Source organism: Dermochelys coriacea, chromosome 2, assembly GCF_009764565.3.
Source record: "Dermochelys coriacea isolate rDerCor1 chromosome 2, rDerCor1.pri.v4, whole genome shotgun sequence".
Taxonomy (NCBI): domain Eukaryota; kingdom Metazoa; phylum Chordata; order Testudines; family Dermochelyidae; genus Dermochelys; species Dermochelys coriacea.
In genome coordinates this window covers 202,374,052-202,394,735 of record NC_050069.1, presented here as the reverse complement: position 1 = coordinate 202,394,735, position 20,684 = coordinate 202,374,052, and positions in this window count along the sequence as shown.

Sequence of the window (20,684 nt, the reverse complement as noted above, 5' to 3'; positions counted from 1 at the left end):
CAAGCATACTAAAAACTATCCATTGAATAATCAACTAAGCACACTGACAAATCACTGAGTGTCATATGTACTGTATCACACAGAATAAATAGCATTTAAAATAGTATTAAGGCTGCAAAGTCAAGCAGTCTAAAGCTAGGAAATGTCAGAATTAAGGTTGCCTTTACAACCTTAATTTGGTTCCCCTGTGTGTGCATTCACAGATTCCAAGGCCAGAAGGGACAACTGTGATTATCTAGTTTGACCTCATGTATGATACAGCCCATAAAACTTCCCCAAAAATAATTCCTAGAGCAGATATTTTAGAAAAACATCCAGTCTTGATTTAAAAACTGCCAGTGATGGAGAAATCCAGACCATGCTTGGTAACTTGGTTCCAATAGTTAATTACTCACTGTTAAGTATTGACACCGTATTTCCAGTTTGAATTTGGCTACCTTCAATTTCCAGATGTTGGATTATGTTATACCTTTCTCTGCTAGATTGAAGAGGCCATTATTAAATATTTGTTCTCCACACAGGTAGTTATAGACTGTACACAAGTCACCCCTTCATGTTCTTTTTGTTAAATTAAATAGATTCAGTGCCTTGAGTCTGTCACTGTAAGGCATGTTTTCTAATCCTTTAGTCATTCTTGAGGCTCATCTCTGAACCCTCTCCAGTTTATCAACATCCTTGTGGGAATTGTGGGCACCAGAACCTTTCTACTCCTACTTGAGATTCCCGTGTTTCTGTATCTAAGGATTTAATTATTATTAGTATTACTTTATTTATTGTTATAACACCCAGAGGCCCCATTGTGCTGGGTGTTGTACAATGGGAGACATGGTCCCTGACCTGAAGAGGTTACAATCTAAGGGCTAGATTCTGACTTGTATTATGTGCCCACAAAAGGGAGTACGAGGCCATTTTGCATTCTTATGTGTGAAAAATGGACTTTGAGTCCGGGTGTCTGCTTATTTCCCACCCCAGAGTAGGTGAGCATGAAATGGTCAGGGAATAAATAAAGCACTGACACCACCCTATACCTCCTCCTTTCTTATTGGCTTGAGTAGCTGAACCAGAGCCGGGAGATGGTTAATGATTTACTACTGGTACAGACTAGGAGCAGATGTACTACCTTCTGGGAGCAAGGAGAAAGAAGAGGAGGAACTGTGATTCGTAAGTGTGTCTCTGGGTCTTAATGCCTTTTAGTGCTGCTCCTGGATTAGTGCAGTTTATGCATCATCCCTTGCACAAGTTTAGTCACAGTCTAGCCCCAATTTAAGAAAGACTCGACAAATGAACCTGTACATATATACATTGGATAATTCTTATACTCATATGTGGGTACATGAATGATATTTGAATCTTAGTAGTGTTATCCCAATACCATATGAGTGATGTTTAATCTAAGATCTCATTCTTATAGTAATGGCTCCTGAGAGTTTGTAAATGTTAAAGATTTGCATACGAGTAAGAGTAATTAGTACACCTGGGCAAGTACTGCCAAAAAAAAATGTTGGTGAACAGTTATATGAATAAAATCCACAAATTTGCATAGATGGTATCCAGAATCCCCTTTATTACCTTATGAAAATATTGATAAAATATAACCTATCAAATACTATTTGTTGAATTAATTATTTGATGAATTTTGCCATTTAGCATCAAATAAAACCAGGGTTTTTTGTGGGGCGGGAGGAGCATTTAACCTTCTCCATGTACAACCAAATTTTTGTTTCCAAGAATTCTACTTGTTCTGAGACTATATTTTTCTTCTAAACTCAGTGTTATCATTACCTTGTCCTCCCCCTGTATCTTCATCCCCATTTCTCTGTCTTGTCCACCTGTCTGACCTTGTCTGGACTGCAAACTTTCTGGGGAAGGGACTGTCCTTTTTTTTTTAATAAGAAAAGGAGTACTTGTGGCACCTTGGAGACTAACAAATTTATCTGAGCATTGTTAGTTTCTAAGGTGCCACAAGTCCTTTTCTTTTTGCGGAGACAGACTAACACGGCTGCTACTCTGAAATCTCTTTTTTTAATGCTTGTCTACACAATGCCTAACATAATGGGGCCCTGCCTGGGCTTCCAAGGTGCTCTCATAATATAAATATAAGAAGAAGAATTTTGATGGAAAGTGGAAGTGTTTTTGAATAGCCGTGCAATCATGTATTCACAGTAATATTTCTACCAGTATTTGCCACCTTCTGGAAATCTCTGTGTGGTTTTGTGAGTGATCCAGTTAAGAAGCTGAAATATCATGTGACTAATCAAGCAGGGCCTATTCCAGAGCCTACTACAGTCAGTGGGAGTCTTCCCGTTCACTTTAATGGCCTTGGATCAACCCCACTCAGTGTAAATAGTGAATTATGAATAATGACTATCAAAAGCGGAAGTCACAGCAAACAGTTTATGAAGAACTCATGCACTGAAATTTGTCCCCATAAACTATTGATTGAACAATGAACAAACCTGATAAAATTATAGAGAATTCAGGCAGAATTCAATAACTCCTCCTTCTTGAAATTGACAGCATTTCAACTCATTTTAGTGGCTGCAGGATTTGGTGTGAGTGGCCGAAAGAGTTGAATTTAAATTATTCAAATAACTTGTTGGCCCATCCTCGGGTAACAAGTAATTATACTTTCTAAAACAATGACTATCCTTTTCATCTGTTCAGCTTCAGGGAACTGAATTGTGGACAATGCCGAGCGCTGCAAGTGTAGGCTTTGGGGTGGATAAGGCTTACTCTGCCAAGGGCTTTTTTGTGGAACTTTATTCTCTATATCAGTTCTCAAACTTTTTCTTCCTGAGGCCCCCCCTGAACATGCTATAAAAACTCCATGGCCTGCCTGTGCCACAAAGACTGATTTTCTCCATATAAAAGCCAGGACCGGTGTTAGGGGGTAGCAAGCTGGGCAATTGCCTGAGGCCCCATGCCACAGGGCCCCCCGCAAAGCTAAGTTGCTCAGGCTTTGGCTTCAGCCCCCCAGTGGCAGGGCTCAGAGCCCCAAGTTTCAGCCCCATTCAGTGGGGCTTTGGCTTTCTGCCTTGGGCCCCAGCAAGTCTAACGCTAGTCATACTTGGAGGGCCCCTGAAACCTGCTTACGGCCCCCTGGTTGAGAACCACTGCTCTAGGGTACATTCTCGTTTCATTTTTACATCAATTAATATTACTTCTAACTAATATACATTGTGGATGTTATCAAGAATAGTTTTTATAGGCTTTGGCATGGGGCCTTCAGACATATTGATAGGATAACAAATTACCTCCAGACATAAAGCTTTAAATAAAAATATTCAAACAATAGTTTAAAACAAAATCCTTCAGAGCAGACAGAGGTAAATCCTGAAACAAGGAAAGGAGACTGGGTGAAACATTCATTTTAATCATCCACTTCTTCCCTCCAGAAAGAGGAGGTGGACAAGCCATCTATTTAAATCCATTTTCATTTTCTCAAGTTGCTTATTATAATTATTCTCATGCAAAATCTTCATGTCTAGATGCAAATTAATACTTACATATTTAAAGCTGTTCCCACTCCACAGACTTTGGGTCAAATCAGGAACTCCTCTAGGATCAGAGACATTTTATCATCATTATAGCATCAGCCTTTGATTTAGTTAGTGTCCAATCCTGCAAGACCATTGCATGCAGAATTTCTACTCATGCCAGTGGGACTTTCACATGGGCAGTCTCTGGACTGGGTTTGTATTTTGTCCTTCATTGTAAAAACTAAAAAATTGGGCATTTTTTGACCAGCTCTTCTGCATATAGGCAGAAAAAGTAATAACTGGGAAACCTGTAAAAGTAAATGGGAGCCTTCTCTAGAGTTCCTCCTAACTGCTTGTTAGTGAGGTTCCCTGGTTTTAGTTCAGTCAGATTCTTTGGTCATAGAAAAATACCTTTCCCTTGTCCCCTTCCTTACTTGTGTAACTCTAATGTCCTGATGGCCGAGATGGAATCTGCTCTGCAGGCAGCTCCGGCCAAGAAAAGGCTCATGCAGGTGTGCAGCAGGGAAAGTCCCTTCCACCCGAGAGGCAGCTGTTCCACACCCCCTGGAGGAAACACACACACACCGGAGTAGTACAGTGAATATAGGAAAGGGAAATATTTATTTACAGAGGGGTGGGTGGAGAAAAAAATGGTGGGGGGGGAAGTTGGGGGAGCAATACAGCAGGGGTTACATCCACCAAGAGGCCCCACAGGCCCAGTGGTATCACAATAGAAACAGACACCGAGCAATGCAGCTACACTCAGAGTTTAGGAGTTTTGGGCAAAGTTCCAGTCTGGCAATGAGTCTTGGATGATTCTGGTTGTTTTCAACACCAATAAACTTTCCCCAACAAACCCCTCCACTGCCGTCTTTTGCCGTGCTCTGCAAAGCCACACAGTGTGACAACCTCCACACTTAGTTAGCGACAGTCTCCCTCCTTATCCCAATTCAAATTCACAAGCCCCAGTACTCATAGCCCCATACAGCTCTGGGAAGCAGTGACACTGGGTCCAGTTCCGGTTTGTCCTTCTTGGGCAATTCTTTCCTGGAACAGTGCTCCTCCTGGCTCCTGTCCTCGGGCATCCTTTTTGGCCTCTCTGTCCCGCCCAGGCTTTGGGCAGGTTCTTGGCTCCTTCACTCTGTGAGGGCCTGCTTGCTGTAGCCCTTCTGTCTGGAGGTATAGATATACATCCATTCGCTCTTCTTTTTCTGACACTCCTGCAATAACCAGCACTTCCTCTTCCTCCAACTATCAGTACTTCCTTGCCCTCAGGACAAGGTTTTATAGGAGTCATGCTGCCTAAACCCCAAAGCGTTTACACTTGTGATTTTTAGAGGGTTTCCACATTTCTGGAATCTTTCTGTTTGATCTTGTTGATATCATGTCATTAATGAGAAGACAAATATCACAGTGAGAACATGAACAAAGGCATAAAAGGCATCTCTTACTTTGTTTACTGTAAAAAGAAAAGGAGTACTTGTGGCACCTTAGAGACTAACAAATTTATTTGAGCATAAGCTTTCGTGAGCTACAGCTCACTTCATCGGATGCATTTGGTGGAAAATACAGAGGGGAGATTGATATACACACACAGAGAACATGAAACAATGGATTTTATCATACACACTGTAAGGAGAGTGATCACTTAAGATGAGCCATCACCAGCAGCAGGGGGGGAGGGAGGAAAACCTTTCATGGTGACAAGCAAGGTAGCCTATTTCCAGCAGTAAACAAGAACATCTGAGGAACAGTGGGGGGTGGGGTGGGGAGGAGAAATAACATGGGGAAATAGTTTTACTTTGTGTAATGACATCCATTCCCAGTCTCTATTCAAGCCTAAGTTAATTGTATCCAGTTTGCAAATTAATTCCAATTCCGCAGTCTCACATTGGAGTCTGTTTTTGAAATTTTTTTGTTGAAGAATAGCCACCCTCAGGTCTGTAATCGAGTGACCAGAGAGATTGAAGTGTTCTCCAATTGGTTTTTGAATGTTATAATTCTTGACGTCTGATTTGTGTCCATTTATTCTTTTACGTAGAGACTGTCCAGTTTGACCAGTGTACATGGCAGAGGGATATTGCTGGCACATGATGGCATATATCTACGATATAATCGCATTTGCTCCAACCCCTCAGACAGAGACAAACACCTACAAGATCTCTATCATGCATTCCTACAACTACAATACCCACCTGCTGAAGTGAAGAAACAGATTGACAGAGCCAGAAGAATACCCAGAAGTCACCTACTACAGGACAGGCCCAACAAAGAAAATAACAGAATGCCACTCGCCATCACCTTCAGCCCCCAACTAAAACCTCTCCTATGCATCATCAAGGATCTACAACCCATCCTGAAGGACGACCCATCACTCTCACAGATCTTGGGAGACAGGCCAGTCCTTGCTTACAGACAGCCCCCCAACCTGAAGCAAATACTCACCAGCAACCACACACCACACAACAGAACCACTAACCCAGGAACCTATCCTTGAAACAAAGCCCGTTGCCAACTCTGTCCAAATATCTGTTCAGGGGACACCATCATGGGGCCTAATCATATCAGCCACACTATCAGAGGCTCGTTCACCTGCGCATCTACCAATGTGATATATGCCATCATGTGCCAGCAATGCCCCTCTGCCATGTACATTGGTCAAACTGGACAGCTTATGCTCAAATAAATTTGTTAATCTCTAAAGTGCCACAAGTACTCCTTTTCTTTTTGCGAATACAGACTAACACGGCTGCTACTCTGAAACCTTTGTTTACTATGTTACTGCTTTCATCTGGACCCTGTTTCATCAGTAGAGTATCAAGGAGGGACTATGAACTACCTAACTATTTAGGGTGGCTTGGAGTGAGAAAGCAATCGGAAAGAGCCTGTTATATTACTTAACAGATGGAATGCCAGGCTGGGTTTCCTTGAGGAGAAGTCAGCACGATGGTTTTTTGGGAAAAAAAATCCTAATCTTGCTTCTTTTTAACTTTTTTTGGTGGCAGCTTTAGTTTTGTATGTGTGTTTTTAGCCGATCTGTTAAATAGAATCCCTGTTCTCCTGAAGATGTAGCCTGGAGACGGAAGGAAGAAAATTACACTGACTTGTGGCTTGTAGATTTTATGAGAAGGCGGTCTTTCAGGAGTGTCTTGTTTTTTTTTCTGCTTTACTCATGCCTTTCAGTAGCTCCCAGCTTGCCCGAGGAAGAAATCTGAGGCCTGTCAGTGTTGCTCTGACTCTTCCAGAGGAGCTTCTTGAGACAGACAAAAGGCTCTTCATCCTCTTAGGGGCAATTCATCCACAAGGGTTCCCAGCCCTTGCTGGTGTGCTGGAAGTGAAGCATCAGATGAGAGGCTGCCATACTAGCCCTGTTTTTTTTTTTTAATTTATTTTTAAACAGTGCTCACATTCAAGAATTTTTTTTGATCAGATGAGCAAACACAAGGCTGGGACAAGTGTTAGCAATGGAAAGGATGGAGTAATACACAAGTACTCGAAACCAAATGCCACTGTATGCACAGCCCCAAAACTTCCCCACAGCCTCCCAGGGATCCCTTATACCTGCTTCCCAGGGTGCAGCAGGGGCAGGAGTAAGGGATCCTGCAGGGTGCTGGAGCACACTGCACCCCAAGCCCTAGGAATGCACTTCACTGCTCCACAGCCAGCAACAGCCAGGCTGGGGTGTGTATGTTCTTCCTCTGAACCCTACATGTTATGTCAAACTTCATAACAAACAGACAAAAATAAATAAAAAACCAACCAAACAAAAACAACTTTTTAACATAGGATGTTCAATGAAGATAACAATTGCAAAATTTAATTTTAATAGTCTGACAGGCCTGGAGACTAATGTGCCAATTATCCTCAGAAAAGGTACACATGGGCGTTTTCCTGCCAATATGACTCAGCCTTGCGTTGGAGAGCCCTATTCTCAGATTAGATGGTAGTCTAGTATAAAGCATTCTCAAACTGCACTCATTTTACTGAGACAGCCACTAAAGGAGCTAATTATGCAGTTTATGTACTCATGTGCTCCTTATGGGCACCTGAGTCCCATCAATAGCACTGCCTCAATTAGGAAACAGGGGCTGGGGGGGCAGTAGAGTTTCCCCCACAGTGCACATTCATAGGGCTAGAATGTCAACACCTGGGAGGAGGGGGCCCTAGGCACTCTGGGAAAGGGTTCCTTTGACTTAGAATCATAGGGTTAGAAGGGACCGCAAGGGTCATCTAGTCTAATCACCTGCCAAAATGCAGGATTTGTTGAGTCTAAACTATTTAAGACAAATGGCTATCCAGCCTCCTTTTGAAATCCTCCAGGGAAGGAGCTTCTACAGCTGCCCTAGGCAGTCTGTTCCATTGTCCTATTATTTTTACAGTTGGGAAGTTTTTCCTGAGGTTTAATTTAAGTCTGCTATGCTGTAGTTATAACCATTGCCTCTTGTCCTGCTCACTGTGGCAAGAGAGAACAACTTTTCTCCATCTTTTTTATGGCAGCTTTTCAAGTATTTGAAGACCATTATCATACCCCCCCCCCCGCCGTCTCCTCTTTTTCAAACTAAATATACCCAGTTTCTTCAGCCTTTGCTCATATGACTTGAGTTCCATCCCTTTAATCATCTTTGTCACTCGCCTCTCAATCCTTTCCAGTTTCTGTACATCCTTTCTATACATTGGTGACCAAAATTGGACACAGTACTCCAGCTGAGGCCTAACCAGTGCTGAATAGAGCAGTACTATCACCTCCTGTGATATGCATGCTATGTCTCTATTAATACAACCTGAAATTGCACTTGCTTTTTTTTTTTGTAACAGCATCACACTGGTGACTCATGTTGAGGTTGTGATCCACCACAGCTCCCAGGTCCTTCTCAGCAGTGTTGTTACTGCATCAATTTCCCCCCATTCTGTATTTGTGCACTTGGTTTTTCTTCCCCAAGTGTAGCACCTTACATTTGTCTTTGTTGAATTTCATTTTGTTGTGTATAACTCAGTTCTTCAATTTATCAAGATTCCTTTAAATTTTAGCTCTATCCTCCAAAGTGTTTGCAACTCCCTCAGCTTTACATCATCTGCAGATATGATCAGTATGCTCTCTATACCTATATCCAGGACATTAATAAAGATGTTAAATAACACCGGATCCAGAACAAATCCTGTAGAACCCCACTTGAGACTGCTTTCCAATTTGACATCATTCCATTAATAGTTGTTGTTGTTTAACCAATTATGTATCCATTTAATTGTAGTTCTGTTGAGCCCACATTTCTCCAGCTTACTTATCAGAATGTCATGTGGGACTGTGTCAAATGCCTTGCTCAAGTCCACTGCATTCCCTATATTCACCAAACCGTTTACCCTGTCAAAGAAGGAAATCAAACTAGTTTGGCATGATTGTTCTTAGTAAATCCATGCTGGCTGCTAGTGATTACCCCTTTGTCTTCCAGTTATTTAGAAATAGAATGATGTATACATTGCTCTATTAGCTTCCCACATACTGAAGTCAGGTGAACTGGTCTATAGTTCACTGGCTCCTCCTTTTTAAAGATGGGCACTGCGTTAGTCCTTCTCCAATCTTCTGGGACCTCTCCTGTCATCCATGAGTTTGTGAATATTATTGCTAGTGGCTCTGAGATTTCTTCAGCTAATTTCTTCAACACCGTGAGGTGAATAGCATCAGGCCCTGCTGACTTGACTTCATTCAAATTAGTCAGAAGATCTGTGATGTGTTATTTACTTATCCTTATCTGCATCCCTTCCCCTTTATTATCTATGGTAACTTTGCTAGTCACCCAGTCACCTGTTATTTTTTGTGAGAAGACAAGCAAAGTAGGCATTGAACAGCTCTGCCTTCCTATCATTTTCCATTACCAGCTCACCTTCTCCATTGAGCAGAGGGCCCACACCATGCCTGTTCTTTCTTTTTTGTCTGACATATTTGTAGAACTCCTTCCTGTTGTCGCTAACATTTCTTGCCAGCTCTAGCTCATTCTTTACCTTGGCTTTCCTGATTTTTGTCTCTACACGCTCATGTAGCAGACTTGGGTAGACACTTGAACTCAGGGTTCCCTGACATAGGTCAGCTGACTCGAGTCCTACTAACCTTAGGCTTACATTGCTGTATAGACATACCCCAAGAGAGCAGGGAGAACATGGGGGAAGGAATATCATTGTTGTGTTAGCAAAACTAGTCAATGATATGTACAATATCTTTATTTAGCTAAAGCAGCTTGGCAGAAGGAGTTATTTTGCACTTCTTAACATATCCTTGTCTTCCAAATTTTGCTGACATCCATTCCTCTTTGCTGTATTGTTCCCAGGAGAAAGGATAGGTCACTTGCAGTAGGGGCATGGATATTGGTAGGAAGGACAAGTGTCACGACTGAAAATATAGGATGCATATTAAAGCTTGGCATATGGTAGTGGAGACTTCAGGGAAACGATGTGGTTAAAGATGGAAAAAATAACTGAATCATAAATCATGAGAGAACAGAATTTTATCCTGAGATATATTTGTTCTCCTTCCTAGCCCAATAAACTGAAAATATAATATGTTTTTTGTTAAATTGGACTCCCCACACAATGATGTCTTCAAGATTTTGGTCCCACTCTACAGGATTTATCTGAGGTCTGCAGCAGGCATTGCATCTGAACTTGTCCCAAAACCTGCCCAAACTTTGGGGATGTCTTGATTCATCTGATTAGAACTTTTGGGCCTCTCTCTATAATGGGCTGAATTGCTATACAGAATCTGAACAACTCATGCTTTGGGGAAGTTTGGATTTAGATGTGATTGTGGATCTGGGCGTTGCCACTTGGGTTCATTGCTACTCTTAAATAATATTACCACTGTAAATAATACCCAGCTCAAAATAGTAAAGGTCTAAAAGACAGTAGCATCAGACATTCAAATGTTGGTATTTCAGTATTTGTCACCCTGATACTTTCACCTTCACTGTATCATATCATTATATAAAGGGGATGAAAGCTAAATTTTGATGTTTTGTTTTGTTTTTTGTTTTGTTTTTGCAGTGGTGCTCTTCTACAGAAGATACTAAGTCGGCCATGCTTGAGCCCTATTTCTGTTTGCATTCTGCAAAGTTGAGCAGTAAGTTTTACTGGCACACGTATTTGCAGAAAGCAAATTTTAGAGTTGCCTGCAAGGGAAGGTCTTCTGGTTAAAGCACTGGGTTGGGATACAAGAGATAGGGGTTCAGTTCTCAGCTCTGCCTGAAGCTTCCTGATTGTCCTTGGGCAAATAATATAATATCTCTGTTCCTTCTCTGTAAAATAAGGATAATACTTGCCTACCTCTCCTGGGGTACTGTAAGGATACATTTGTTAATGTCAGGGAGGAGCTCAGATACTGTGGAGGTGGAGCCAACTAATTCCTCTATGGACATATGTACTCTCAACCTGAATTTGCAAATGCCAATATTCAGGCCAGAAGTGATTGTCCATTCAGGGATCAGAAAAGGACTGATCTGACCATTCATGAACACCCATCTTTACTTTTTGAATATTCATGATCAATGCATAAAAAAAATATTTGGTGTATAATATCAGAGTGAATAAATTCTAGGAAACTGCCATCGGCAGTTCCATGGATGTTCTGCAAGCAGAAAAAGGGGCTAAATTCGCTGAATAAATTACTCCTGGTCAATCATTTGGTCAGTTCTATGAAATATCATCATCGTCATAACACTGTGTTACCAAATAGCGATGTTGGGTTACAACATAGTGATGTGTACATTGTGAAATTGTGATGCATCACCGCTCTGTGCTGCAAGAAATACCAAGAAATCACAGCACAAATGATTCAACTTTGTGACAAGATGACTTGGACTTGGAGGATAAAGTTGGAAAAAGCAGCCAACCCTGCTCTGCAAATTGCCTCAAAATGCACCTCCATCATGATCTCCAAGTTCATCATATCTAGTCCAGAACTGGGCCTCTCCCCAGCAAGTCACTGCTTAATTAGGTGATGGTAGTTTTGAGAAGTAGACAAATGTCCACTAGGGACTAGACTGAAATTACCAGAGTTATTTTACTTGCAACCTACTTTGAATCTAGGTCTCTAGAAGTGAAAGGAAGGCAATTGCATTAACCCATGTTTTTCTAAGCTCTTGATCATTTGCCTTTCAAGTTAGGACTATTTTTGTAAGTTTCCATCCACCTCTAGAGGCTTTTTTGTAAGAGGAAATGGGACTTTTGCATCCCATCAAATCCTAAAGAAAATGAATCACTGCAAGCTCTTTTCCTAAAAACCATCACAATTTGGATATTTTTGTATCCTGTAGCTGTCCCTAATTTAATTCCTTCCAGCACAAGGAACTGCTGTCAGAAAATTGCCCTCCAGGTGTCCCATCAGGTGCTCTTATAGCCTGGTTACCAAAAAAACATTGTTTGGTTAACCATTTTGGGTACTGATTTGCATTGCACTGCAGATTTCCCACTAATCCCTTTAGCTTAGATGGAATTCATCAGTTAACAAAAGTAGTTAAACATATACCATTAAAGGCTAAATGCTTAGGGATTGCTCAAAATCCACAGATGCTTCTTGAAAGAGCTTTGGTTCACTGCACAGCCAGAAGTAATGTTGTTGGGCTGAACATAGCTGAAGAGATATGTGGCTGATGTAACTTTGGAAGGTCACAGTGGTTGTGAGCTTATTATTAGCTGGAAACTCTATTTTTTCTATCGAGTGTGCTTGTCAAATGCAGGCTCATTGTCAAGGGGCACTGAAGAAGTGATATTCCCTGAGAAGCTGTCCTTCTTATGACCGTTCAATAGTATCCATAAAAGAAGATTTAATGTGTTTTGTGTGGAAAACAGAATCTGTATTCCATCCATTTTGAGTCACAGGAAAACAAAAGCATAAGTAGCACTGAGCCATCTCTCCATGGATAATTTTGTGAAGAGCAACAGGATTTTGGCAGCATATCTGGCTTCAGAAAACAACCACAGTTATAAAATACAGGAGTTTAGGGGTGGTACAGTTAGTGAAAATGGCATATTTTGAGGCACAGACTTCAGTGATTCCTGAAGTTCCCTTCTTTATTTTCCAGTTTTATTTTTTTTTCTGTGTATCATTTTCTTTCCTTTCCATGTGTTGCACATCTGCTCTGCAGGCTCCAGCCAGGAGAATAGCCATATGAGGACCTGGAAATCTCCTCTGCATTGATGCCAGAAGACAACTTTATATTCATTCCAAATAGCATGAAGAACAATTTGTCAGTTTTCCCTTTACCTCCTTCTAGCGACTTAAATGTACAATGTTGTCTAAAACACACAGAAAATAACCTCTTTGGTGATAAATTTAAATCTTCATGTTAGTTTAGTTCCTAAAACACTGAAAAATGTAAGGCCAGAAAGTCCCACTCCTTAACCCTCTGTGAACTAGCAGAAGGACTAACCTCTTGCTCCATTGTTTTCAGTAGTTTTCACCCTTGTTTCTTTTGGCATTTTTTTTCTCCGTAGTGATATTGTTCTCTGGAGGCGGATACATTCATTTAAAATTCCTCCCAAGTCTGGCCATTAGCTTAAAGAAAAGGAGTGGCACCTTAGAGACTAACAAATTTATCTGAGCATAACCAGTTGGAGAACACTTCCATCTCTCTGGTCACTCGATTACAGACCTAAAAGTGGCAATACTTCAACAAAAAAACTTCAAAAACAGATTCCAACGAGAGACTGCTGAATTGGAATTAATTTGCAAACTGGATACAATTAACTTAGGCTTGAATAGAGACTGGGGGTAGATTGGTCATTACACAAAGTAAAACTATTTCCTCATGTTTATCCTCCCCCCCCCCCGTTCCTCAGACATTCTTGTCAACTGCTGGAAATGGCCCACCTTGATTATCACTACAAAATGTCCCCCCCCCGCCCCTGCTGGTAATAGCTCATCTTAAGTGATCACTCTGGTTACAGTATGTATGGTAACACCCATTGTTTCATGTTCTCTATGTATATAAATCTCCCCACTGTATTTTCCACTGAATGCATCCGATGAAGTGAGCTGTAGCTCACAAAAGCTTATGCTCAAATAAATTTGTTAGTCTCTAAGGTGCCACAAGTCCTCCTTTTCTTTTTGCGAATACAGACTAACATGGCTGCTACTCTGAAATCTGCCGTTAGCTTAAGTTAATGTTCAAACCTCTCTGCATTGCCTTCAGAATTTCAGTGAGGTTCATATTAATTTTCAAGAGATATAAATCAGGGGACAGTGTACAGGAAAGACAGCCGGCTTAAAAATGGCTACACCTGACTCACATATCTACAGAGAAGTGGCTTATATAGATACAGTTGCTTCATGTCTGTCTCCTAGGAATTGCTTATCAGAAAATGAAAAGTCAAAGAAAGGGAACTTGAATTGTATTGGACAGAGCAGTGTTTAGAAAAAAAGAATCTAAGGGCCCAATCATATTCTTATTCAAATCAACAACAAACCATCCATTCATTTCAAAGGGAGCAGAGCTGGGTACAATGTTCTTAGGCATAAATAGCTATTGGAAGGTACATTTGAACTTGGAACAAACACTAGTTTCACATATGAATCTGGTATTAAAGGAATGTGGGATTTGTTCATAGAGGGTGAAATTCCCTTCACTTGTATAATGCTCAAATAATCTGGTTTATGACGGTGAAATGCAGGCAAAATCCACCTTCCTTACTCCCTGGCATGGGCTCTGGGATTCAGCACAGCCCTAGCACTGCACACTACCAATGGCCATAGATAGAATCTCCATGCTACTTGCACAGAATGTTGGATTTACATGTCAATCAGCCCCCAGTACCATGCCGGCCTATGCACAGCTGGTGCAGAGATCTCTTGGGCTGATGTTGCAGTCTGAATGGTTGTATGGATTGGGAGGAGGCACAGGCACAGAAACTCATGCTTGGGAAGCTGAACAGAAACGTATTGCAATCACACTGAAACCATAATTTACAGTAACTTCTCCAGATATCCTGCCCTTGATTCGTCCTGAACATGGTTTGGACTGGGCATCTCTGACTGTCCAGCAGTCACCCCCTTATGCTGAAAGGCTCAGTCATCTCCCCACTACAGCAAAAACAAAAGCTCCTGCATCTAATCCCATTTATTCTGTAACCTTCTAGATTTGGCTTTCCTGACCCCACATACTCAGTTTATTTGCCGGATGGGAGTTACAATGAACAGCTCCCCCAGTGGTCCAGTTTGGAAATATATCTCCTATTTTAATAGTGATTGATTATCATTATACTCTGCACAAATAAACATCAGTTCAGAAAAAGTTCACAGCCTTACACTGATCCTCTGTAGTCTCAATTTCACTCAGAGAAAACCCAGATGGCAGCAACAGGAACAACTTGTATACAGTGTTCAAGCCCTGTGCTTTGGAATACTGTCACAGTTTGTGTGTGGTAGCAGCAGTTAGCATTAATCCACAGGGAATACAGGTACTTCTCAGAGGATGTAATGTAATAGGTACATTGGGCAATACCAAAAGTACATTTTTTTCTGTATACACGATATGACATACACCATGTTAGATATACAGGATATACACCTGTAGTCTCTTTTATCTTATAATTGGAGCGTAAACTCTTTGGGCCAGAGACCATCTTTCTGTTCTGTGTTTATACAGTGGCTACCACAATATGGTTCTGGTCTGTGGCTGAGACTGCTAGGTACTTCCACAATATAAATAATAAAAATAGTACATGGGGTGGGGAAATTGGGAATAGTAATGCTAACTAAACATGAAATGATTGTCTTGATCTGCTGTGCGGTCCTCTTTAAACCTTAACATTTGCTGTGTTTTCAATCACCTTTTCCAATGTTACTTGCCATCTCCCTAATTGTTAAAATTGTTTTGAGTCTATATTTTAAAATAGGTTGTTCTTGTTGGGTTCAACACTTCATATCTGACTTCAGAAACTTCTGTTCTGGCAAAATCTTAATTTCCCCTCAATATTCCTTTCGGATTCCCTAGCTAATGTCTGTTTGCTTCTGAAATCTTTTCCTGTTACTTCTTTGTAAATTCCAGAGCAAATAACATGTGTTTTTTTTTTAGAAATACCCTCCTCATTATCCCAGCCTTCTCTAAGAGGCTCTCTTTTCTTTTTCGCTGGTTTTTGGTTATTTATGGATGTGAAAACACATCTCATTTTTATGATGTTGAATGAACAGTGCAAATGTTATCTCTGATTCTCCTTAATATTGTCTGTCTCTTTTGCTGCTCACTAATGGCCAGATTCTTTCCCTCCTTGTTCATGTTGAATGGTACCTTGCTCCATGAGAAGCCCCGTTATTGTCAATAGGACTACACATAGAGTAGAATATCACTCACTGTAGGAGTGGCTGAGCTTGGCACTAAATTAATATTGTTTTTCTTTTCTATCTCTATTTCTTTTTTATATGCCTGACTTCAGTGGGAACTGGATCAGGAATTGACACTCAGTTCTAGATTGTTTAGTGTTCCAAATTTCATTCTCTAGAATGTAAGCAGAATATATTCAAGGGTTGCCTTCATTAAACAGTGTGTGTGTGGGGAAGGAGTGAACGGAGGGAGGAATCAATTTTCAAATGGAACATGACAAAGCCAACTTTAATATTCTTCCCTTATCTTAATTTCCTCTTGGTTTACTTGATTAGGAGAAAATAGTTTGAAATATAGAAGGACCCTCATAAACTTAATTTTACCAGTTTTAAAAGATCACAGTTAAGGTGACACAAACTGCGGCAAAGAACTGCTAATTATGTCAGATTATAGTTTTTATAACACTGAACATGTCCTCATTTTGGATTAAGTAAGGTTCAGATTGCAGCTGGGAGTCTAGTTGAAAACCTACATTTAAATTGCCTTTGAACTTCTGATTGTTAGGGGAGATAAAAAATAGGAACTCAGCCCTCACCACCACCACCATTTTTGCGGCAAAGGGAAGTTTTAGAACCAATGGATGACATACAGTAACAGCACCCTGTAAGTATCAATTTTTGTGCCATTCAGTACTAGGGATGGTTGAATCTTAAGAAGTTTGGAGTTCAGGTTTGGATAAGCACCCCAAGCTTTGGATGTATATCTGGAACTTATTCAAAACCCTCCTGTCTGCAAAATAGACCCAGATATTTTGTAAGAACAGGCTTTCTTATAAGATTTCTGGAATTTCTATTTCTTTCCCCTAAACCAGTTGATTCTTTCCCATTTATTACAAACCTATAGTCACTGGGCACAATTATAAAATTGTTAATCAGTCCTTATTCAGAACCAATATTGGATTAAATTCTATTCTGTAGTGCGCTCATAGAGCCCCAGTGAATTCAGATATTTTAATGATATTATGGAGAGCAAAATCTGGTCTGTTGTTTTCAAATGAAATCCCTCCAAAGTTAGTGTGAGCTTTGTCTGTATAAGGAATGAGTGAGAACTTTAGTATAACATCTCAATGCAGAATTGGGGGAGTATAAGAAGAACTGAGACAGTCTACATAACTACTCATTTAGAGAGAGAGCCAGTAATTATTTTCCTTTTTGTGTGACTTCTGCTGGTTTATAAAGAACATTGTTTTCTTTAAATAAACCCACCAACTTTGCTGGACATTTCAGATGTTTACATGAGAGCTGTTATCCTGGATTGGCTCCCATGCAACCCAACAGATCTTTTATTTTAAATTATTTTTCTTTTCCCGTCAGAAGTATGTTTTCAGTGTGAGTATCCTGGGATCAATAGTTTGCATGTAGAAAAATATTAATCCCACTTTCATTTTGCAGATTTTCTTGTTAGGAGAAAATCAATCTAATCAATAATGGCAAAGTTTTAAAAAATGCCCTGCTATTACAATTTCTACCTATCAGTTTGCTTTCAGATCACTTATTGACATTATTTTTCAGTGTGCAAACAATTTAATGTAAATTCTTTGATGTGATTCCTAATAGAACTGAAATTAGTTTTATTTTACTTTCAAGTGGAAACCTCAGCATTGGTTTTTTACAGCCATTAACCTTTACAGTCGCAGTGTATTTATGCTGAGCTATAGATTTTGTTTTCTCGGCATCTCCTGTCAAATCTCTCCTTATTCTTTTGATAGGAAAAGCAAAGTGAAAGGCTTTGGCAGGGTAATTCAACCTTGCCACTCTGGGCCACTGGGAAAGGTGCTAGAGGAGACTGGGTGATATGCTCATTCTTACTAGCAGTGAAGTCCTTTTACAAGGTCTTTCTATAGAGAAGATGAACAGCCTTTCCTCTCTATAGCCTTCCCTCATGGCTGACTTCATCACTCGTATGGGAGTGATAGGCTTCCAGCCATAAATACAGAAGCAAATATCAATTATTTTGAATAATTCTAAGAAGCTTTAGTTTAATCCTTTCTACTCTGTCCCAAGTAATATTTTTGTAGCACAAACATATGCTGTCTCAGTAAAAAGAAGCCATATTTTAGACTGAGTTATGGTGGAGTGAGTTGATTCATTATGTTTGTTACTGAGTTCTTCATGGACAAGACAACAAGCAAAAAACTGTATTTCCTTTCCAAGCCATTTCCACTTCATAGCAGTAACTCTACTCCCTGTCAGCATTGTTGTCTGTTATGCTCATATCTCTGCTTAGCAGTCAGTCCTGGTTTGGTACTGTAAAGGTGTAATGAGTGCTTTGGGTTTATGGATTTCTGCAGCTGCTTAAAATGGAATTAAAACAACCATGAACTAACCTCAGATTTAAGCCTTTTGAAAATCCAAGCCAGGTTGCTTTAATCTTCACAAAATCCTCTTTCATTTTAGAAAAAAATAACCAAATTCACTTTCTTCTCCTGCTATCCATACAGTCATTGTCATGAAGCAAGAACATGAAGTTGATTTTTTTAAAAAGTACACTGCCACTTTTGAAAATCTGCAGAACACTTAAAAACAGACACCTGATGTTTGTAGTGTGCATTGTAAAATTAGTATGGCATTCTCTACTAAAGGCAGTGATACCTTGGTAATTTTTCAGGTCCTTGTGTTTAAAGAGAATCTATATGCCCCCACTGGACATTTGTATTTGGCTAAACCCCAGCCAGAGGATGGCTAATTATTTTTTATGTTTTATGTTCCCTCAAACTTTTTTGCAGATTTTTTTTTATCCCCAAGCTGCCATGTGAGCTGCATGCTTGCCTGAAAAGAAAATAATGTCTTAAGTGGATGTGGACCAGTGTCAACATATTGTTTATGTCAGTTCACATTTGTGTGCAGAAATCAAACATTGCTTTGTAGAAGCATTCAGATTTGCCAATAGGTGAACTGATCCAGTGGCCAGCTATGGGAGCTTACCTAGCGTCTCACAAATAGAATGACAGCAGCTGCCTTCCCATGGAACGCTACTGAACAGAGAACTGTCAGGTGTAATAATTCATTCTCTTTTTTCTTTTGTCTTCATAATTTCTTTTAAAGACCAACAAAGAAAGAGAGAATGTTATGCAATGGAAAATTCCCCTTTCTCTCACCAAAAGCCCCCATACTATGCAAGAACTGGATGTATTGTTACTTGCTGAAATACAAGGCTTCCTTTCCAATTTTTAAGCCAATAAAACATGTACAGATGTTCTAATGATATACCGCCTAAGCCTTTTAAAATAAAGTTGTTAGACAACAAGCAGTTGAAGGGGAATGAATGTGCAAACTCAAGTTGGCAACGTATCCTCTAAACTGTTTTCAGCTCTGATTTTAGTAGTTTTTCCTCACCCATATTTGATTATTTTTGCTTGCTCACTCATTTTTACACTGATTGTTACTTTCTGAAATTCCAAATTGCTTTTACCTCTTTCAAAGTGTTGTTGTAATTTCTTCTTCTCTATTTTTTTGGAGCCAGGGCATGGTTTGCTAGTGGTTACCACAGGACTGAGCTGAAGCTTGAGCTTGCCTATCATTTCTGTCACATCTCTGGATATTGCTGAACTGTGCTGGGTTTATGTTGCTACCATTGGACTACGTTAAATTCCTAATTGAATACTGCTGCAGAATTGGGTGCGTGTATATTCTGATTTACCAACTTTCTGAACATTTTGGCTTTTCCATATGTGTATTTTTCCCATTCTTGTCTCAGGAATGCCTTAATTAAAAATATTTAATGGAAAAGTCGGGATCTCCATTCCCTCCTTTATGAAGATTCTGACTCCAGAAGGAACTTGTGCTGAGTTGGGCCTTACTGCTCAAGTAGTAGCCTTGAAATCTACTACTTACTGCAGATTCATAGATTTTAAGGCCAGGAGAGACCATTACAATCACATAGTCTAACCTGCAGAACGCAGGCCCAGAATTTCACCAAACATTTGTGAGCTAGATCTTCCCTTTTCTCCTCAACCTTTAATCAAAGCTGCATGTCTTTCTGAAAGATATCAGAATTTAGCCCAAAGAAAGCATGACTCCCATTCAAAAATCTGATAAGTTATTGGCCAATATTAGATCACTGGAACCACCCCTGCTCTCACTGGAGTCAAAAACAAAAATTCCAGCTCAGTGCAACAGTCAGTATTGGGCCCATTATTTCCAAGGCAAGTTCTGGAGAAAATAAGAATCCAAATTCAGACTCACTTGTCCATTAATGATACATCTACACTGAGCTAGCTGTGTGATTCCCCTGCTTTTGTACACATACTCTCACTCATTGAGCGAGCAAGAGTATCCATAGCAGTGTAGCCATAGTAGCACAGGTAGCAGCAGTGGACGCATGGCTTAGCCAGGCCAAGTATGTATCCACCAGATTCAGGCAGATTTGTATTAAGCATGACTAAGCCATGCCTCCACTGCCACTATCCATGCCAACACAGCTACACTGCTATTTATATTCACACTACTTTGAGAGCTAGTACAAGTATGTTTGCATGAGAGGAGAATCACACCTCTAGCTCACAGTGTGGACATAGCTTAAGTGTTGAGAGTATACAAGAATACAATCTGGAACTGCTGATGTTGTCATATTGAGCTATGATGGCATGATTTTACATTATTGTATTTGCAGATCTTGTAAACTTCTTGGGTCTTTGAACTGAGCTTTGTTAGCATGTCCTTCTGTAGACTCCTTTAATAGAAAAGTCCTATAGAACTTAATAGGTATGAAACCAATAGGGCTGTATGGAAATGACTCTAAAATACATAGAATATAATAAAGAATGCATTTTCTAGTCATAGAATTCCGTAGGATGGTTCAACAAATCTATAGAAAGATGATTAATTTCTTCTACATTTCA